This window comes from Rhinopithecus roxellana, chromosome 9 (genome assembly GCF_007565055.1).
Source record: "Rhinopithecus roxellana isolate Shanxi Qingling chromosome 9, ASM756505v1, whole genome shotgun sequence".
In the NCBI taxonomy this organism is placed as follows: domain Eukaryota; kingdom Metazoa; phylum Chordata; class Mammalia; order Primates; family Cercopithecidae; genus Rhinopithecus; species Rhinopithecus roxellana.
This window is the reverse complement of record NC_044557.1, coordinates 17,130,557-17,153,762: the sequence shown is the minus strand read 5'-3', so window position 1 is coordinate 17,153,762 and position 23,206 is coordinate 17,130,557.

The following is a 23,206-nucleotide window of genomic DNA, read 5'->3' as shown; positions in this document are numbered from 1 at the left end:
CTCCTTTTTTCTTTTGGTTTCTCTTCTCGCTTCATTTCATTCATTTGATCCTCAATCGCTGATACTCTTTCTTCCAGTTGATCGAGTCGGTTACTGAAGCTTGTGCATTTGTCACGTATTTCTTGTGTCATGGTTTTCATCTCTGTCATTTCGTTTATGACCTTCTCTGCATTAATTAGTCTAGCTGTCAATTCTTCCACTCTTTTTTCAAGATTTTTAGTTTCTTTGCGCTGGGTACGTAATTCCTCCTTTAGCTCTGATAAGTTTGATGGACTGAAGCCTTCTTCTCTCATCTCGTCAAAGTCATTCTCTGACCAGCTTCGATCCGTTGGTGGTGATGGGCTGTGCTGCTTTGCAAGATGAGATGCGCTCTTATTTGTTGAATTTCCAGCTTTTCTGCCCTGCTTTTTCCCCATCTTTGTGGTTTTATCTGTCTCTGGTCTTTGATGATGGTGACGTACTGATGGGGATTTGGTATAGGTGTCCTTCCTGTTTGATAGTTTTCCTTCTGACAGTCAGGACCCTCAGCTGTAGGTCTGTTGGAGATTGCTTGAGGTCCACTCCAGACCCTGTTTGCCTGGGTATCAGCAGCAGAGGTTGCAGAAGATAGAATATTGCTGAACAGTGAGTGTACCTGTCTGATTCTTACTTTGGAAGCTTCCTCTCAGGGGTGTACTCCACCCTGTGAGGTGTGGGGTGTCAGACTGCCCCTAGTGGGGGATGTCTCCCAGTTAGGCTACTCAGTGGTCAGTGACCCACTTGAGCAGGCAGTCTGTCCGTTCTCAGATCTCAACCTCTGTGTTGGGAGATCCACTGCTCTCTTCAATGCTGTCAGACAGAGTCGTTCGCGTCTGCTCAGGCCTCTGCTGTTTCCCCTGTTTTTTTTAGCTGAGCCCTGCCCCCAGAGGTGGAGTCTATAAAGACAGGCAGGTTTCCTTGAGCTGCTGTGACCTCCACCCAGTTCGAGCTTCCCAGCGGCTTTGTTTACCTACTTAAGCCTCAGCAATGGCGGGCACCCCTCCCCCAGCCTCGCTGCTGCCTTGCGGTTAGATCACCACAGACTGCTGTGTTAACAATGAGGGAGGCTCCGTGGGCGTGGGACCCTCCCGGCCAGGTGAAGGCTATATTCTTCTGGTGTGCCCGTTGTTTAAACTGCGGTATTGGGGTGGGAGTTACCCGATTTTCCAGGTGTTGTGTGTCTCAGTTCCCCTGGCTAGGAAAAGGGATTCCCTTCCCCCTTGCACTTCCCAGGTGAGGCGATGCCTCGCCCTGCTTCAGCTCTCGCTTGTCAGGCTGCAGCAGCTGACCAGCACCAATTGTCTGGCACTCCCTAGTGAGATGTCCCCAGTACCTCAGTTGAAAATGCAGAAATCACCGGTCTTCTGTGTCGCTCGCGCTGGGAGTTGGAGACTGGAGCTGTTCCTATTTGGCCATCTTGCTCCACCCCCTTAATCGATATTGGGATTTTAAATACAGGCCTCATTGGGCTCCAAGTTGTACCTTCATAGATTCCACATGAAAGTGTCTCCAACCTGCTGAATCAAGAGAAAGTTTATCTCTGTTAAATGATTCCATGCATTACAAAGGTGTGTCACAGATACTTTCTTTCCAGTCTTTATCATGGGATATTCTGTTTTTCACTGTATGCCTTAATGGGCTCTGAAGTGTCCCTTCATAGATCACACAAAAGGTGTGATTCCAACCTGCTGAATCAAAGGAAAAGTTTATCTCTGTAAGATGAATCCACACATTGAAAAGCGGTTTCACAGATGTCTTCTTTCCAGTTTTTAGCACGGGATATTCAGTTTTTCACAATATACCTCAATGGGATCCCAAATGTTCTTTCCTACATTCTACAAAAAGAGTGTTTCCAACCTGTGGAATCAAAATAAAGGTTTAACAGTGTGAGATGAATCCACACAACCCAAAGCAGTTGGACAGATAGCTTCTTTCTAGTTTTTATAGTGGGATATTCATTTTTACACTATGTTCCTCAATAGGCTCTGAAATGTCCCTATGTAGACCCTTTAAAAAGAGGATTTCCAACTTGCTGGTTCAAAATAAAGGTTTAACTCTGTGAGATGAATCCACATATTGCCATGTGGTTTCACAGATACCTTTTTTCTAGTTTTTATTGTGGGATACTTGGATTTTCACTATAGGCCTCAGTGGGCTTTGAAATGTGCTTTTGTTGATTCTACAAAGTAGTTCCCAAACTGTTGAATCAAAAGAAAGGTTTAGCTTTCTAGGATGAATCCGCACATTGCAAAATAGTTTCACAGATGGCTTCTTTCTAGTTTTTATTATGGAATATTCTGTTTTTCACCATGAGCCTCAATGAGCTCTGAAATGTTCCTTTGGAGTTTCTACAAAATAGTGTTTTCAACCTGCTGAATCAAAAGAAAGGTTTAAGTCTGTGATATGAATCCACACATCAAAACGTGATTTCACACAAAGCTTCTTTCAAGTCTTTATCATGAGATGTTCATTTTTTCACTCTAGGCCTTAATATTCCCCAAAGTGTTCCTTTGTTGAATCTACAAAAAAAAAAAAAAGTGTTTAAAAACTACTGAACTAAAAGAAAGGTTTATCTCTGTGAGATATACTCACACATCACCAAGCAGTTCCACAGACAGATTCTTTCTAGTTTTCATTACCAATTATTAGGTATATTGCCATTGTCCTTAATGGTTTCCAAAATGTTCCTTTGTAGATTCTACAAAAAGAGTTATTCCTACCTGCTGAATAAACAGAAAGGTTTACCTCTGTGAGATGAATCCACACATCACAAAGAGGTTTCACAGATAGCTTCATCCTTGTTTTTATCATGAAATATTTGGTTTTTCAATATAGTCCTCAATGGGATTTGAAATGTCCCTTTGTAGAGACTACAAAAATACTGTTTCCAATCTGCTGAATCAAAAGAAAGGTTTACCACTGTAAGATGAATCCACACATCACAAAGTGGTTTCTCAAATACCTTCTTTCTAGATTTTATCATGAGATATTTGGTTTTTCACAACAGGCCTCAGTGGGCTTTGAAATGTTTCTTTGTAGACTCTACAAAAAGAGTGTTTTCAATCTGCTGAATCAAAAGAAATGTTCAACTCTGTGAGATAAATATAGACAATCAAAGTGGTCTCACAGATAGCTTCTTTTTAGTTTTTATTTGGGGATATTTGATTTTTCACTATAGGCCTCGATTGACTTTTAAATGTCCTTTTGTAGATACTAAAAAATGAGTGCTTTCAACCTGCTGAATTCAAAGAAAGGTTTAAATCTGTGAACTGAATCCACACATCACAAAAAGGTTTCACAGAATCTTCTTTCTAGTTGTTATCATGAAATGCTTGTTTTTTGACTACAGTCCTCAATGGGCTCCAAAATTTTTCTTCCTAGATTCTATCAAAAGAGTTTTTTGAACCTGCTGAATCAAAACAAAGACTTATCTCTGTGAGATGAATTCACACATCACAATGCGGTTCACAGATAATTTTTTTGTTTGTTTGTTTTGTTTTGTTTTACTTTTTATTGCAGGATATTCAGAAATTCACTATAGCCTCACTGGGCTCTGAAATGTCCCTTCGTAGATTCCACAGAAATAGTGTTTCCAACCTGCAGAATCAAAAGAAAAGTTTAACTCTGTGAGATGAATCCACATACTGCAAAGCGATTTCTCAGATAGCCTCTTTCTCGTTTTTATCATGGGATAGTCGGACTTTCACTGTATGCCTAAATGGCCTTTGAAATGTGCCTTTGTAGTTCTACAAAATAAAGTTCCCAACCTGCTGAATCAAAAGAAAGGTTTAACTTTCTGGGATGAATCCACACATCACAAAGCAGTTTCACAGATAGCTGCTTTCTAGTAGATTCTTTCTAGTTTTTATTGCATGATATTTGGTTTTTCACTATAGGACTCAATAGGTTTGAAATGTCCCCTTGTAGGTTTTATGAAAAGAGTGTTTCCAACATGATGAATCAAAAGAAAGGTTTAACTGTTTGAGCTGAATTCGCACATCACAAATCAATTTCACAGATAGCTTCTTTCTCGTTTTTATCGTGGAATACTCTGTTTTTCCCTACAGGCCTCAATGGGCTTTGAAATGTCCCTTCACATATTCTATAAAAAGTCTTTCCAACCTGCTGAATCAAAAGTAAGGTTTATCTCTGTGGTATCAATGCACACATAGAAAAGTGGTACCACAGATAGCTTCTTTTTAATTTTTATTGTGGGACATTTGTTTTTCACTATTGGCCTTAATGGGCTCAGAAATGTACATTCATAGATTCTGCAAAAAGAGTATCTCAAAATTCTGTATCAAAAGAAAGGTTTATCTCTGTGAGATGAATCCACAAATTGCAAAGCGCTTTCACATATAGCTTTTTTCTAGTTTTTATCACGGCATATTCAGAAACCTGCTATAGGCCTCACTGGGCTCTGAAATGTCCCTTCATAGATTCCACAGAAAGAATGTTTCCAATCTGCTTAACTCTGAATCAAAAGAATCAAAAGAAAGGCTTAACTCTGTGAGATGAATCCACACATTGCAAAGCTGTTGCCCAGATTGCATCTTTCTAGTTTTTATCGTCAGATACTCGGTTTTTCATTGTAGACTTCAATGGGCTATGAAATGTTTCATTCCCTTGCTGAATCAAAAGAAAGGTTTAATTCTGTGAGATGAATGCACACATCACAAAGCAGTTTCACAGACTTTTTTTCTAGTTTTTATCACAAGATATTCGGTTTTTCAACATAGGCGTCCATTGTCTTTGAAATATTCTCCGAAGATTCTACAAAAACCGTGCTTCAAACCTGCTAATCAAAAGGAAGTTTTAACTCTGTGAGATGAATTCACACATCACTAAACAGTTTCACAGAGAGCTTCTTTCTAGTTTTTATCGTGGTTTATTCAGTTTTTCAGTATATGCCTCAATAGGCTCTGAAATGTCCCTTTTAGATTCTACAAAAAGAGAGTTTCCAACCTGCTGAATGTAAAGAAACGTTTATCTATATGAGCTGAATCCACACATCACAAAGTGGTTACACAGATAGCTTCTTTCCAGCTTTTATCTCAAGATACTCGATTTTTCACTACAGGACTCAGTGAGCTTTGAAATTTCCCCTCACAGATTCTACAAAAACAGTATTTCTAACCTGCTAAATGTAAAGAAAGATCTAACTCTTTGAGCTGAATCCACACATCATGAATTGGCCTCACAGATAGTTTCTTTCCAGTATTTATCACAGGACAATTGGGTTTTACTATAATCCTCAGTGAACTCCAAAATATCCCTTCACAGATACTACAAAAACAGTGTTTCCAACCTGCTTAATATAAAGAAAGGTTTCACAATATGAGCTGATTCTACATATCACAAAGTGGTTTCACAGATAACTTCTTTCTAGTTTTTATCGGGGGATATTCAGTTTTTCACTATAGGCCTCAGTGAGGTCAGAAATGTCTCTTCACAAATTCTACTAAACAGTGTTACCAACCTGCTGAATGTAAAGAAAGTTTTAACTCTGGGACTGAATCCAAACATCAGAAAGTCATTTCACATATAGTATTTTTCTAGTATTTACTGAAGGATATTTTGTCTTTCACTACAGTCCTCAGTGAGCTTTCAAATGTACCTTCAGATATCCTTAAAAAACAGTGTTTCCCACCTGCTGAATATGAAGAAAGGTTTCACTCTATGAGCTGAATCCACACATCACAAAGCAGTATCACAGATAGCTTCTTTCTAGTTTTTATATGGAATATTCTGTTTTTCACTTTAGGGCTCAGTGAGCTCACTAATGTGTTTGTGCAGATTCTACAGAAACAGTTTTTCCAACCTCCTGAATGTAAAGAAACTTTTCACTATATGTGCTGAATCTGCACATCACAAAGCAGTTTCAAGATAGCTTCTTTCTAATTTTTATCACAGGATATTCAGTTTTTCACTTTTGCCCTCAGTGAGCTCTGAGATATCCCCTCACAGTTTCTACAAAAACAGTGTTTCCAACCTGCTGAATGTAAAGAAAGGTTTAACTCTTTGAGCTGAATCCAGACATCACAAAGTGGTATCACAGATAATGATAGTTTCTTTCTATTTTTTTTTTTTATGAGATATTTGGCTTTTCACTATAAGCCTCAGTGAGCTTTGAAATGTACCTTTGCAGATGATACAAAAACAGTCTTTCCAACCTGCTGAAACCAATGAAAAGTTTCATTTTATGAGCTGAATCAACACTTCACAAAGCAGTTTCTGTGATAGCTTTTTTCTAGTTTTTATCATGTTAATATTTGCTTTTTCACTATAGACCTCAGTGAGCTCTCAAATGTCCCTCTGCGTATCCTACAAAAACAGTGTTTCCAACCTTCTGAATATAAAGAAAGGTTTCACACTAAGAGCTGATTCCACATATCACAAAGCAATTTCACAGATAGGTTTTTTTTCTGCTTTTTATAATGGGTTGTTTGCTTTTTCTCTGTTGGCCTCAATGAGCTCTGAAATGTCTCTTTGTAGATTATACCAAAACAGTGTTTCCAACCTGCTGAATGTAAAAATGGTTTAATTCTGTGAGCTGAATCCACACATCACAAAGTGGTTTCACATATAGCTTCTTTCTAGTTTTTAATCACAGGGCCTCATTGAGCTCTGAAATGTTCCTTTGCAGATACTACAAATACAGTGTTTCCAACCTGCTGAATATAAAGAAAGGTTTCATGTTATGAACTGATTCTATACACCACAAGTGGTTTCACAGATAGATTCTATCTTGATTTCATCACAAGATACTCAGTTTTTCACTATAGGCCTCAATTATCTTTGCAATGTCCCTTTGCCAATTCTACAAAAGCAGTGTTTCCAACCTCCTGAATGTAAAGAAAGGTTTAACTCTGTAAGCTGAATCCAACATCACAAAGCAGTTTCACAGATAGCTTCTTTCTACTATTTATCATGGGGTATTCACTTTCTTACTATAGAACTCTGTGAGCTTCAAAATATCCTTTGGAGATTCTACAAATACAGTATTTCTAACCTGGTGAATGTAAAGCAAGATTTCTCTTCATGAGCTGAATCCAAACATCACAAAACATTTTCAAAGACAACTTCTCTCTAGTTTTTATTGGGGGATATTCGGTTTTTCAGTAAAAGCCTCAGTGAGCTCCGAAATACCTTTTCACAAATTCTACAGAAACAGTGTTTCTACCTACTAAGTGTAAAGAAAGATTTCCCTCTATGAGTTGAATTCAAACATCGCAAAGCTGTTTCACACATATCTTCTTTCTAGTATTTATAGTGGGATATTCGGCTTTTCACTTTAGACCTCAGTGAGCTTCATAATGTGTTTGTGAAGATTCTACAGAGTGTTTCCACTGCTGAATGTAAAGAAAGGTTTCACTCTATGAGCTGAATCCATACATCACAATGTGGTTTCACAGACAGCATTTTTCTAGTTTTTATCGTGGTATTTGGTTTTCTCACTACAAGCCTCAGTGAGCTCCAAAATCTCCCCTCACAGATTCTACAAAAACAGTGTTTCCAACCAGCTTAATATAAGTAAAGGTTTAAGTCTGTGAGCTGAAGCCACATATCACAGAGTGATTCACAGACAGTTTTTTTTTTTTTTTTAGTTTTTTTCCATGGGAAATTCATTTTCTTTTTAACTATAAGCCTCAGTGAGCTCCAAAATGTCCCTTTGCAGATTTTATAAAAACAGGGTTTTCAACTTGCTGAATTTAAAGCACGGCTTGACTTCATGTGCTGAATCCACAAACCATGAAGTTGTTTTATTGGTAGTCAAAGTGTGAGACTATTGCCAAGCAGTGAGACTATCACTTATCACCAAGCAGTGAGACTATTGCCTATCACCAAGCAGTGAGTACCATTGTACCCCTTTTGCTTGCTATTCTGTCCTATTTTTCCTTAGAATATGGGGACTAAATATCGGGCACCTGTTGGCCAGTTAAAAGTAACTAGCATGGCCACCGGACTAAAGACACGGGTGTCAGGCTTTTGGGGAAAGGTCTCTCTAACCACCCACTACTCTTTGGAGTTGGGAGCATTGGTTTGCCTGGAACCAGCTTCCGCTTTCCTGTACTTCTGGGCTGAGTCGAGGGTCGACAGAGAGGAAAGCCGTTCAGCATCAGGGTCCTGACAAGTTAGTTGACCCTGCAGCCATGAGCAGAACTCTCAAAGGCATGTCGTCCCAGTGAGATTCTCTCATCTATCCTATCTATCCTGACACTTGCCGCATGGGTCCTAATGCCTGTCAGACAAACTTCCTCTCACCTCCTTCTCCAAGGCTAGTCCTGCTTCTAAAAACAACTCCCTGACTCTGGTGCTTTTCTATTTTCTCCTGTAAGAATGGTTTCTAATATAAACTCCAGGACTCTGTTACCTTCTTTAGGCACCTAGGCTCACCAATCAGAAAGACATAATTTTTGCCCAAATCCCCATTGTAGGGGATACTATCTGGAATTTTAGGATCTCTCCTCAGACAAGCAGGCCTAATAAAAGCTATTCCTGAAGCTAGGATATGGCGAGTCTCAGAAATTGTATCCTTCTCTTCATATAGGTGAGAACAAAAGGTGTCACTCTTCCAACACTAGCGATTCCTTCCTTCCATCAGGGTATGGCCTTCCACTTCATTTTTGGGGCATAACGTCTTTATAGGAGGACAGGCTAGGGTGCAGATTTTCGAGAATGTGTTGGTAAGGGCCACTAAATACAACCTTCCTCAGTTTTTCTTGTGGTCTTGGAGTAAAACTAGTGTTCTGCTGCTGCGTCAGTGAGCTCAACTATTCCAATCAGCAGGGTGCAGGGACTGTTGGAGGTTCTTGGGTAGGGGTTGTTTCTGCTGCTGTGTTGGTGAGCGCAACTATTCCAATCAGCAGGGTCCAGGGACTGTTGTGGGTTCTTGGGGAGGGGGAGAAACAAAACAAACCATAACTGTAGGCAGTTTGTTCTTTCAGATGGGAAACACTCAGGTATCAACAGGCTCACTCTTGAAATGCATCCTAAGCCATTGGGACCAATTTGACATACAAACCCTGAAAAAGAGGTGGCTCATTTTTTTTCTGCACTATGGCCTGGCTCCAATATTCTCTCTCTGATGGGGAAAAATGGCTACCTGAGGGAAATACAACATACAATAATCTCCTGCAGTTTGACCTTTTCTGTAAGAGGGAAGGCAAAAGGAGTGAAATACCTTATGTCCAAGCTTCTTTTTCATTGAAGGAGAATCCACAACTATGCAAAGCTTGCAATTTATATCCCAGAGGAGGACCTCTCAGCTTACCCCCATATCCTAGTCTCCCTATAGCTCCCCTTCCTATTAATTATAAGCCTCCTCTAATCTCCCCTCCCCAGAAGGAAATAGACAAAGAAATATCCAAAGGACCACAAAAACCCCCAGACTATCGGTTATGTCTCCTTCAAGCTGTAGGGGGAGGGGAATTTGACCCAACCTGGGTACATGTCACCTTCTCCCTCTCTGATTTAAAACAGATCAAGGCAGACATGGGGAAGTTTTCAGATGATCCTGATAGGTGCATAGATGTCCAACAGGGTCTAGGGCAAACCTTTGACCTCACTTGGAGAGATGTCATGGTATTGTTAGATCAAACCTGGCCTTTAATGAAAAAAATGAGACTTTAGCTGCAGCCCGGGAGTTTGGAGATACCTAGTATCTTAGTCAAGTAAATGATAGAATAACAGCTGAAGAAAGGGACAAATTCCCTATCAGTCAGCAAACCATCCCCATTATGGATCCCCACTGGGACATTGACTCAGTTCATGTGGACTGGAGTTGTAAACATATGTTGATCTATGTTCTACAAGGACTAAGGAGAACTAGGAAAGAGCCCATGAATTATTCAATGATGTCCACCATAACTCAGGGAAAGGAAGAAAATCCTTCTGCCTTCCTTGAGCGGCTACAAGAGACCTTAAGAAAATATGCTCCCCTGTCACCTGAATCACTCAGGGGTCAATTGATTCTAAAAGATAAGTTTATTACCCAGTCAGCCACAGATATCAGGAGAAAGCTCCAAAAGTGAGCCCTTGGCCCTAAACAAAATCTGGGGGCATTATTAAACCTGGAAACCTCAGTGTTCAATAATAGGGACCAAGAGGAACAGGCCCAAAAGGAAAAGCAAGATCAGAGAAAGGCCACAGCCTTAGTCATGGCACTCAGACAAACAAACCTTGGTGGCTCAGAGAGGACAGAAAATTGAGCAGGTCAATCACACACTAGGGCTTGTTATCAGTGTGGTTTACTAGGAGATTTTAAAAAGGAAGCTGCCCCCTCATCAATGTACACTATGCTGAGGCAATCACTGGAAGGTGCACTGCCCCAGAGGATGAAGGTTCTCTTGGTCAGAAGCCCCCAACCAGATGATCCAACAACAGGACTGATGATTCCTGGGGCAAGGGCGAGCTCATGTCATCACCCTCACTGAGCCCCAGGTATGTTTAACCATGGAGGGCCAGGAAATTGACTTCCTCCTGGACACTGGCATTGCCTTCTCAGTGTTAATCTCATGTCCTGGATGACTGTCCTTAAGGTCCATTGCCATCTGAGGAATCCTGGGAGAGCCTGTAACCAGGTATTTCTCCCAGCCCCTCAGTTGTAATTGGGAGACTTTGCTCTTTTCACATACCTTTCCTGTTATGCCTGAAAGTCCCACACCCTTATTAGGGAGGGATGTAATAGCCAAAATTGAAGCTATTATCTACATTAATATGGGGAACAAGTTACCCTTCTGCTCCCCCCTGAGTCTTAGAACTGGGCAAGGGAAAAAGAATAAATGTGTATACAGACACCAAGTATGCTTATCTAACCCTACATGCCCATGCTGCAATATGGAAAGAAAGGGAGTTCCTAACCTCTAGGGGAACACCCATTAAATACCAGAAGGAAATTATGGAGTTATTGCATGCAGTGCAAAAACCCAAGGAGGTGGCAGTCTTACACTGCCAAAGTCATCAAACTGGGAAGGAGAGGGGAAAACAACAGCATGAGCAGCTGGCAGAGGCAGCAGAAAGAAAAGACAGAAACTCAGAGAAAGAGAGAGAGAGGAAGAAACAGAGAGATAGAAAAAAGGAGACAGAAACGAAGAGACAGAAAGACAGAAAGTCAGAGAGAGAGGAAGAGACAGACAAAGAGGGAGTCAGAAAGAAAGAGGGAGACAAAGGAGCAGTCAAAGAGAAAGAGAAGCAGTAAAGAAAAAACAGTGTGTACACTATTCCTTTAAAAGCCACGGTGAATTTCTGTCTACCCAGCGAAGACATATTCTTTTTTTTTTTTTTTTTCATTATACTTTAAGTTCTAGGGTACATGTGCATAACGTGCAGGTTTGTTACATATGTATACTTGTGCCATGTTGGTGTACTGCACCCATCAACTAGTCACCACCCATCAATTCATCATTTATATCATGTATAACTCCCAATGCAATCCCTCCCCCCTCCCCCCTCCCCATGATAGGCCCCAGTGTGTGATGTTCCCCTTTCCGAGTCCAAGTGATCTCATTGTTCAGTTCCCACCTATGAGTGAGAACATGCAGTGTTTGGTTTTCTGTCCTTCTGATAGTTTGCTAAGAATGATGGTTTCCAGCTGCATCGATATCCCTACAAAGGACGCAAACTCATCCTTTTTTATGGCTGCATAGTATTCCATGGTGTATATGTGCCACATTTTCTTAATCCAGTCTGTCACAGATGGACATTTGGGTTGATTCCAAGTCTTTGCTATTGTGAATAGTGCCGCAATAAACATACGTGTGCATGTGTCTTTGTAGTAGAATAATTTATAATCCTTTGGGTATATACCCAGTAGTGGGATGGCTGGGTCATAAGGTACATCTAGTTCTAGATCCTTGAGGAATTGCCATACTGTTTTCCATAATGGTTGAACTAGTTTACAATCCCACCAACAGTGTAAAAGTGTTCCTATTTCTCCACATCCTCTCCAACATCTGTTGTTTCCTGACTTTTTAATGATTGCCGTTCTATCTGGTGTGAGATGGTATCTCATTGTGGTTTTGATTTGCATTTCTCTGATGGCGAGTGATGATGAGCATTTTTTCATGTGTCTGTTGGCTGTATGAATGTCTTCTTTTGAGAAATGTCTGTTCATATCCTTTGCCCACTTTTTGATGGGGTTGTTTGTTTTTTTCTTGTATATTTGTTTGAGTTCTTTGTAGATTCTGGATATTAGCCCTTTGTCAGATGAGTAGATTGCAAAAACTTTCTCTCATTCTGTAGGTTGCCTGTTCACTCTGGTGGTAGTTTATTTTGCTGTGCAGAAGCTCTTTAGTTTAATTAGATCCCATTTGTCAATTTTGGCTTTTGCTGCCAGTTGCTTTTGCTGTTTTAGACATGAAGTCCTTGCCCATGCCTATGTCCTGAATGGTACTACCTAGATTTTCTTCTAGGGTTTTTATGGTATTAGGTCTAACATTTAAGTCTCTAATCCATCTTGAATTAATCTTCGTATAAGGAGTAAGGAAAGGATCCAGTTTCAGCTTTCTACTTATGGCTAGCCAATTTTGCCAGCACCATTTATTAAATAGGGAATCCTTTCCCCATTTCTTCTTTCTCTCAGGTTTGTCAAAGATCAGATGGCTGTAGATGTGTGGTATTATTTCTGAGGAGTCTGTTCTGTTCCATTGGTCTATAGCTCTGTTTTGGTACCAGTACCACTGCTGTTTTGGTTACTGTAGCCTTGTAGTATAGTTTGAAGTCAGGTAGTGTGACGCCTCCAGCTTTGTCCTTTTGACTTAGGATTGTCTTGGCAATGCGGGCTCTTTTTTGGTTCCATATGAACTTTAAAGCAGTTTTTTTCCAATTCTGTGAAGAAACTCATTGGTAGCTTGATGGGGATGGCATTGAATCTATAAATAACTTTGGGCAGTATGGCCATTTTCACAATATTGATTCTTCCTATCCATGAGCATGGTATGTTCTTCCATTTGTTTGTGTCCTCTTTGATTTCACTGAGCAGTGGTTTGTAGTTCTCCTTGAAGAGGTCCTTGACATCCCTTGTAAGTTGGATTCCTAGGTATTTGATTCTCTTTGAAGCAATTGTGAATGGAAGTTCATTCATGATTTGGATCTCTGCTTGTCTGTTACTGTTGTATAAGAATGCTTGTGATTTTTGCACATTAATTTTGTATCCTGAGACTTTGCTGAAGTTGCTTATCAGCTTAAGGAGATTCTAGGCTGAGACGATGGGGTTTTCTAAATATACAATCATGTCATCTGCAAACAGGGACAATTTGACTTCTTCTTTTCCTAACTGAATACCCTTGATTTCTTTCTCTTGCCTGATTGCCCTAGCCAGAACTTCCAACACTATGTTGAATAGGAGTGATGAGAGAGGGCATCCCTGTCTTGTGCCAGTTTTCAAAGGGAATTTTTCCAGTTTTTGCCCATTCAGTATGATATTAGCTGTGGGTTTGTCATAAATAGCTCTTATTACTTTGAGATGCGTTGCATCAATACCGAATTTATTGAGCGTTTTTAGCATGAAGGGCTGTTGAATTTTGTCAAAAGCCTTTTCTGCATCTATTGAGATAATCATGTGGTTCTTGTCTTTCGTTCTGTTTATATGCTGGATTACATTTATTGATTTGCGAATGTTGAACCAGCCTTGCATCCCAGGGATGAAGCCCACTTGATCATGGTGGATAAGCTTTTGGATGTGCTGCTGAATCCGGTTTGCCAGTATTTTATTGAGGATTTTTGCATCGATGTTCATCAGGGATATTGGTCTAAAATTCTCTTTTTTTGATGTGTCTCTGCCAGGCTTTGGTATCAGGATGATGTTGGCCTCATAAAATGAGTTCGGGAGGATTCCCTCTTTTTCTATTGATTGGAATAGTTTCAGAAGGAATGGTACCAGCTCCTCCTTGTACCTCTGGTAGAATTCAGCTGTGAATCCATCTGGTCCTGGACTTTTTTTGGTGGGTAGGCTATTAATTATTGCCTCAATTTCAGACCCTGCTATTGATCTATTCAGGGATTCAACTTCTTCCTGGCTTAGTCTTGGGAGAGTGTAAGTGTCCAGGAAATTATCCATTTCTTCTACATTTTCTAGTTGATTTGCATAGAGGAGTTTATAGTATTCTCTGATGGTAGTTTGTATTTCAGTGGGGTCGGTGGTGATATCCCCTTTATCATTTTTTATTGCATCTATTTGATTCCTCTCTCTTTTCTTCTTTATTGGTCTTGCTAGTGGTCTGTCAATTTTGTTGATCTTTTCAAAAAACCAACTCCTGGATTCATTGATTTTTTGGAGGGTTTTTTGTGTCTCTATCTCCTTCAGTTCTGCTCTGATCTTAGTTATTTCTTGCCTTCTGCTAGCTTTTGAGTGTGTTTGCTCTTGCCTCTCTAGTTCTTTTAATTGTGATGTTAGAGTGTCAATTTTAGATCTTTCCTGTTTTCTCTTGTGGGCATTTAGTGCTATAAATTTCCCTCTACACACTGCCTTAAATATGTCCCAGAGATTCTGGTATGTTGTATCTTTGTTCTCATTGGTTTCAAAGAACATCTTTATTTCTGCCTTCATTTCATTATGTACCCAGTAGTCATTCAGGAGCAGGTTGTTCAGTTGCCATGTAGTTGAGCAGTTTTGATTGAGTTTCTTAGTCCTGAGTTCTAGTTTGATTGCACTGTGGTCTGAGAGACAGTTTGTTATAATTTCTGTTCTTGTACATTTGCTGAGGAGTGCTTTACTTCCAATTATGTGGTCAATTTTGGAATAAGTGCGATGTGGTGCTGAGAAGAATGTATATTCTGTTGATTTGGGGTGGAGAGTTCTATAGATGTCTATTAAGTCCACTTGGTGCAGAGATGAGTTCAATTCCTGGATATCCTTGTTAACTTTCTGTCTCGTTGATCTGTCTAATGTTGACAGTGGAGTGTTGAAGTCTCCCATTATTATTGTATGGGAGTCTAAGTCTCTTTGTAAGGCTCTAAGGACTTGCTTTATGAATCTGGGTGCTCCTGTGTTGGGTGCATATATATTTAGGATAGTTAGCTCTTCCTGTTGATTTGATCCCTTTACCATTATGTAATGGCCCTCTTTGTCTCTTTTGATCTTTGATGGTTTAAAGTCTGTTTTATCAGAGACTAGGATTGCAACCCCTGCTTTTTTTTGTTCTCCATTTGCTTCGTAGATCTTCCTCCATCCCTTTATTTTGAGCCTATGTATGTCTCTGCATGTGAGATGGGTCTCCTGAATACAGCAGACTGATGGGTCTTGACTCTTTATCCAGTTTGCCAGTCTGTGTCTTTTAATTGGAGCATTTAGTCCATTTACATTTAAGGTTAATATTGTTATGTGTGAACTTGATCCTGCCATTATGATATTAACTGGTTATTTTGCTTGTTAGTTGATGCAGTTTCTTCCTAGCCTCGATGGTCTTTATATTTTGGCATGTTTTTGCAATGGACTGGTACCGGTTGTTCTTTTCCATGTTTAGGGCTTCCTTCAGGGTCTCTTGTAAGGCAGGCCTGGTTGTGACAAAATCTCTAAGCATTTGCTTATCTGTAAAGGATTTTATTTCTCCTTCACTTATGAAACTTTGTTTGGCTGGATATGATATTCCGGGTTGAAAATTCTTTTCTTTAAGAACGTTGAATATTGGCCCCCACTCTCTTCTGGCTTGTAGAGTTTCTGCCGAGAGATCTGCTGTTAGTCTGATGGGCTTCCCTTTGTGGGTAACCCGACCTTTCTCTCTGGCTGCCCTTAAGATTGTTTCCTTCATTTCAACTTTGGTGAATCTGGCAATTATGAGTCTTGGAGTTGCTCTTCTCGAGGAGTATCTCTGTGGTGTTCTCTGTATTTCCTGAATTTGAATGTTGGCCTGCCCTACTAGGTTGGGGAAGTTCTCCTGGATGATATTCTGAAGAGTGTTTTCCAAGTTGGTTCCATTTTCCCCCTCACTTTCAGGCACCCCAATCAGACATAGATTTGGTCTTTTTACATAATCCCATACTTCTTGCAGGCTTTGTTCATTTCTTTTTCTCCTTTTTTCTTTTGGTTTCTCTTCTCGCTTCATTTCATTCATTTGATCCTCAATCGCTAATACTCTTTCTTCCAGTTGATCAAGTCGGTTACTGAAGCTTGTGCATTTGTCACGTATTTCTTGTGTCATGGTTTCATCTCTGTCATTTCGTTTATGACCTTCTTTGCATTAATTAGTCTAGCTGTCAATTCTTCCACTCTTTTTTCAAGATTTTTAGTTTCTTTGCGCTGGGTATGTAATTCCTCCTTTAGCTCTCAGAATTTTGATGGACTGAAGCCTTCTTCTCTCATCTCGTCAAAGTCATTCTCTGACCAGCTTCGATCTGTTGCTGGCGATGGGCTGCACTCCTTTGCAGGGGGAGATGCGCTCTTAGTTTTTGAATTTCCAGCTTTTCTGCCCTGCTTTTTCCCCATCTTTGTGGTTTTATCTGTCTCTGGTCTTTGATGATGGTGACGTACTGATGGGGTTTTGGTATAGGTGTCCTTCCTGTTTGATAGTTTTCCTTCTGACAGTCAGGACCCTCAGCTGTAGGTCTGTTGGAGATTGCTTGAGGTCCACTCCAGACCCTGTTTACCTGGGTATCTGCAGCAGAGGTTGCAGAAGATAGAATATTGCTGAACAGCGAGTGTACCTGTCTGATTCTTACTTTGGAAGCTTCCTCTCAGGGGTGTACTCCACCATGTGAGGTGTGGGGTGTCAGACTGCCCCTAGTGGGGATGTCTCCCAGTTAGGCTACTCAGGGGTCAGGGACCCACTTGAGCAGTCTGTCCCTTCTCAGATCTCAACCTCCATGTTGGGAGATCCACTGCTCTCTTCAAAGCTGTCAGACAGAGTCGTTTGCATCTGCAGAGGTTCTGCTGCCTTTTTTTTTGTTGTTGTTTTTTGTTTTTGTTTTAGCTGTGCCCTGTCCCCAGAGGTGGAGTCTACAAAGACAGGCAGGTTTCCTTGAGCTGCTGTGAGCTCCACCCAGTTCGAGCTTCCCAGTGGCTTTGTTTACCTACTTAAGCCTCAGCAATGGCGGGCGCCCCTCCCCCAGCCTCCCTGCTGCCGTTTCGGTTAAATCACAGACTGCTGTGTTAACAATGAGGGAGGCTCCGTGGACGTGGGACCCTCCCGGCCAGGTGTGGGATATATTCTCCTGGTGTGCCCGTTTGCTTAAAGCGCAATATTGGGGTGGGAGTTACCCAATTCTCCAGGTGTTGTGTGTCTCAGTTCCCCTGGCTAGGAAAAGGGATTCCCTTCCCCCTTGCGCTTCCCAGGTGAGGCGATGCCTCGCCCTGCTTCAGCTCTCGCTGGTCAGGCTGCAGCAGCTGACCAGCACCAATTGTCCGGCACTCCCCAGTGAGATGACCCCAGTACCTCAGTTGAAAATGCAGAAATCACCGGTCTTCTGTGTCGCTCGCTCTGGGAGTTGGAGACTGGAGCTGTTCCTATTCGGCCATCTTGCTCCGCCCCAAGACATATTCTTATGTGGAACTTCAACTGATATCTCCCTCTCAGACAGTTTACAAGAAATAACAAAATCTATCCTTACTCTTATTTTTGGCAGCAGTGACTCTCCAAAACTGCCAAGGCCTAAACTTCCTCACTGCTGGAAAGGAAGACTCTGCACCCCCTTAGGGAAGAGCATTGTTTTTGCACTAACCAGTCAGAGATAGTATGAGATGCCACCTGGCATTTACAGGAAAAGGCTTCTGATATGAGGCAACACCTTTCAAATTATTATACCAACCTCTGGAGTTGGGCAACATGGTTTCTCCCCTTTCTAGATCCTGTGGCAGCCATCCTACTGTTGCTCACCTTTGGACTCTGTATTTTTAACCTCCTTGTTAAACTTTTTTCCTCTAAAATCGAGGCCATCAAACTACAGATGGTCTTACAAATGGAACCCCAAATGAGTTCAACTAACAACTTCTACCAAGGACACCTGGACTGACCTGCTGGCTCTTTCAATAGCCTAGAGAGCTCCCCTCTGGAGAATATTACAACTGCAGGGCCCCTTCATCACCCCTATCCAGCAGGAAGTAGCTAGAGTGGTCATCGGCCAAATTCCCAATAGCAGTTGGGGTGTCCTGTTTAGAGAGGGGATTGAGAGGTGACAACGTGCCAGCAGCCCTCTCTCACTCTCGGCACCTCCTTGGCCTTGGGGTCCACTCTGGCTGCACATAAGGAGCCCTTCAGCCTGCCACTGTGCTGTGGGGGTCCCCCTCTGGGGCTGGCTGAGGGCAGAGCTGGCTCCCTCTGCTCGCAGGGTGATGTGGAGGGAGAGGTGTGAGCGGGAACTGGGGCTGTGCACAGTACACTCATGGGCCAGCAGTGAGTTCTGGGTGGGCGCAGGCTCAGTGGGCCCCACACTCGGGGAAGCTGGCCAGCGCCACTGGCTGTGGGCAGTGAGGGGCTTAGCACTGGGGCCAGCAGCTGCAGAGGGTGCAGTGGGTCCCCCAGCAATGCCAGTCTACCCACCCCATGATCAAATTCTCACCAGGCCTCAGCCACCTCCCCACAGAGCAGGGCTTGGAACCTGCAGCCCACCATGCTGAACCCCCAAACCATGGGCTCCTGCGTGGCCTGAGTCTCTCCGACAGGTGCCACACCCTGCTCCATGGCGCCCAGTCCCATTGACCGCCCAAGAGCCAAGGAGTGCAGGTGCGTGGCACAGAACTGTCAGGCAGCTCTGCCCACAGCCTGGCACAGCTGGGCTCCTGAGTCAGGGTGGCGACTTGGAGAACTTTTATATCTAGCTAAAGGATTATAAATGCACCAATCAGCACTTTATGTCTAGCTCAAGGTTTGTAAACACACCAATCGGCACTCTGTGTCTAGCTTAAGGTTTGTGAATGCACCAATCAGTGCTCTGTGTCTAGCTAATCTAGTGGGGACTTGGAGAACTTTTGTGTCTAGCTAAAGGATTGTAAATGCACCAATCAGCACCCTGTCAAAATGGACCAAACAACTCTCTGTAAAATGGGCCAATCAGCTCTCTGTAAAATGGACCAATCAGCAGGATGTGGATGGGGCCAGATGAAATAAAAACAGGCTGCCCGAGCCAGTAGCGGCAACCCACTCAGGTCCCTTTCCACACTCTGGAAGCTTTGTTCTTTTGCTCTTCACAATAAATCTTGCTGCTGCTCACTCTGGGTCCACAATACCTTTATGAGCTGTAACACTCACTGCAAAAGTGTAGCTTCACTCCTGAGTTCAGCAAGACCATGAACCCACCAGAAGGAATGAACAACTCCAGACATGCCACCTTTAAGAGCTGTAAAACTCACCACGAAGGCCTGCAGCTTCACTCCTGAAGTCAGTGAGACCATGAACCCACCAGAAGGAAGACACTCCAGACACATCTGTGCACAGAAAGAACTAACCCGACACACCATCTTTAAGAACTGTAACACTCACCAGGAGGTTCCACAGCTTCATTCTTGAAGTCAGTGAGACAAAGAACCCACCAATTCTGGACACAGCTTCTTTCTTTCTTTCTTTCTTTCTTTCTTTCTTTCTTTCTTTCTTTCTTTCTTTCTTTCTTTCTTTCTTTTTTTTTTTTGAGATGGAGTCTCGCTCTGCCGCCCAGGCTGAAGTGCAGTGGCCAGATCTCAGCTCACTGCAAGCTCTGCCTCCCGGGTTTACACCATTCTCCCGCCTCAGCCTCCCGAGTAGCTGGGACTACAGGCGCCAGCCACCTCACCCGGCTAGTTTTTTGTATTTTTAGTAGAGACAGGTTTTAACCGTGTTAGCCAGGATGGTCTCGATCTCCTGACCTCGTGATCAGCCCGTCTCAGCCTCCCAAAGTGCTGGGATTACAGGCTTGAGCCACTGCACCCGGCCAGACACAGCTTCTTTCTAGTTTTTATTGTGGGATATATGGTCTTTCACTGTAAGCCTCAGTGAGCTCTGAAATGTCTCTTCATAGATACTAAAAAATAGTATTTCAAATTTGCTGAATATAAAGAAAGGATTCATGTTATGAGCTGATTCCACACATCACAAAGCAGTTTCACAGGCAGCTTATTTCAAGTTTTTAACGTGGGATATTCTGTTTTTCACTATAGGCCAACATGGGTTCCAAAACGTACCTTCACAGATCCTTCAACAGGTTAGAAACACTGTTTCTGTAGAACCTGTGAAGGGACATTTCAGAGCACACTGAGACCTATAGGAAAAAAACGAATATCCCACGATAAAACTAGAAAGAAGAGATCTATGAAACTGCTGTGTGATGTGTGGATTCAGTCTACAGCTTTAAACCTTTCCTTACATTCAGCAGGTTGGAGAGGTTGTTTTTGTAGAATCTGCGAAGGTACATTTCAGAGTTTACTGAGGTCTATAGTGAAAAACTGAATATCTCACAATAAAAACTAGAAAGAAACTACCTGTGAAAACAACTTTGTGATGTGTGGATTCAGCTCACAGATTTAAACCTTTCTTTATATTCCACAGGTTGGAAACACTGGTTTTGTAGAATCTGCAAAGGGACATTTTGGAGCTCTCTGTGGCCTATAGTGAGAAACAGCATAATCCACAATAAATACTAGAAAATAGTCACCTGTGAAACAGCTTTGTGATGTGTGGATTCAGCTCACAGAGTTAAACCTTTCTTTACACTCAGCAGTTGGAAAAACTGTTTTTGTAGGATCACTGAGGGGACATATTGGAGCCCATGGATGCCTATAGTGAAAAACTGAATACCCTGTGATAAAAACTAGAAGGAAGCTATCTGTGAAACTGCTTTGTAATGTGTAGATTCAGCTCACAGAGTGAAACCTTTCTTTACATTCACAAGGTTAGAAGCACTGTTTTTGAGGAATCTGCAAAGCAACATTTCGAAGCTCACTGAGGCCCATAGTGAAAAACCGAATATCCCATGATAAATCTTGAAAGAAGCTGTCTGTGAAACCACTTTGTTATGTGTGAATTCAACTCAAAAAGACACACCTTTCTTTATATTCAACAGGTTGGAAGCACTGTTTTTGGAGAATCTGCAAAGGGACATTTCAGAGCTTACTGAGGCCTAGAGTGAAAAACCAAAAATCTCACGGAAATAAACTAGAAAGAAGCTATCTGTGAAACTGCTTTGTGATGTATGGATTCTACTCATCGAGTGATACATTACTTTGCATTCAGCTGGTTGGAAACTATTTTTCTACAACTTGCAAAGAGACATTTCAAAGCTCACTGAGGCCTGAAGTGAAAAACCCTGTATCCTGGGATAAAAGCTACAAAGAAGCTATCTGTGAAACAGCTTTGTAGTATACGGATTCAGCTTACCAAATTAAACCTATCTTTACATTCAGCAGGTTGAAAATACTATTTTTGTGGCATCTACTAAAGGATATTTCAGAGCTCAATGAGGCCTATAGTGAAAAACCGAATATCTCACAATAAAAACAAGAAAGAAGTTATCTGTGAAACTCCTTTGTGATGCGTAAATTCAGCTCACACTGTTAAATATTTCCTTGCATTCAGCAGAGTTGAAGCACTGTTTTTGAATTATCTGCAAAGGCACTTTTCTTAGTTTCATGAGGCCTATAGTGAAAAATGGGCTATCCCATGATATAAACTAGAAAGAAGCTATCTGTGAAACTGCTTTTTGATATGTGGATTCAGCTCATAAGGTGAAACCTTTCTTTAGTTTGGCAAGTTGGAAACTCTGTTTTTGTAGAATCTTCAATAGGACATTTTGGAGCTTACTGAGGCTTATGGTGAAAAGCTGAATATCCTGGGATAAAAACTAAAAAGAAGCCATCTGTGAAACCGCTTTGTGTATATTCAGCTCCCCTGTTTGAACCTTTCTTTACCTTCAGCAGGTTGGACACACTGTGTTTGTAGAATCTGCAAAGGGACATTCTGGAGCTCACTGAGGCCTATAGTGAAAAACCAAATATCCCACAATAGAAACTAGAAAGAAGCTATCTGTAAGACCTTTGTGAGGTGTGGATTCAGCTCATAAAGTGAAACCTTTCTTTATATTCAGCAAGTTGGAAACACTGTTTTTGTAGGATCTGAAAAGGGACATTTTGGAACTCACTGAGGACTATAGTAAAAAACTAAATATCCCAGGATAAACACTAGAAAAAAGCTATCTGTGAAACTGCTGTGTGATATGTGGATTCAGCTCACAGAGTTAAACTTTTCTTTACATTCAGCAGGTTGGAGACACTGTTTTTGTAGAATCCATGAAGGGACATTTCAAAACTCACTGTGTCCTAGAGTGAAAAGTGAATATCTCAAGATAAAAACAAGATACAAGCTGTCAGTGAAACTACTTTTTACATCAAAAGAGACAAAGTGTGGATTCGGCTCACAGAGTTATACCTTTCTTTATATTTAGCACGTTGAAAACACTGTTTTGGTTGCATGTGCGAAGAGACATTATAAAGCTCACTGAGGCATATAGTGAAAAACAGAATATCCAGAGATAATAACTAGAAAGAAGCTATGTGTGAAACTGGTTTGTAATTTGTGAATTCATCTCATAAAGTGAAAATTTTTTTTACATTGGAAGCACTGTTTTTGTAGAATCTGTGAAGGGACATTTCAGAGCTCACTGAGGCCTATAGTGAAAATCTGAATAACCCGTGATAAAAACTCGAAAAAAGTTATCTAAGAAACCACTTTGTGCTGTGTGGATTCAGATCACAGAGCTAACCTTTCTTTACATCAGCAGGTTGGTAACATTGTTTTTGTAGAATATGAGTAGGGACATTTCGGAGCTCACTGAGCACTACAGTGAAAAACCGAATAACATAGGATAGAAACTAGAAAGAAGTTATCTCTGAAACTGCTGTGTGATGTGTAAATTTAGCTCACATAATTAAACTTTTCTTTATATTCACCAGGTTGGAAACACTGTTTTTGTAGAATTTGTGAAGGGACATTTCAGAGTTCACTGAGTCCTATAGTGAAAAACTAAATATCTCAAGATAACAACTAGAAAGAAGTTCCCTGTGCAATTGCTTTGTGATGGATGGATTCAGCTCACAGAGGTAAACATTTCTTTATACTCAGCATGTTGGAAACACTGGTTTTTTAGAATCTGTACTGGGGCATTTTGAAGCTCACTGAGGTTATAGCGAAAAACCGAATATTCTGCAACGAAAGCTAGAAGAAGCTATCTGTGAAACCGCCACTTTTTGCTGTGTGGATTCAGCTCATAAAGTGAAACCTTTTTTGTGTGT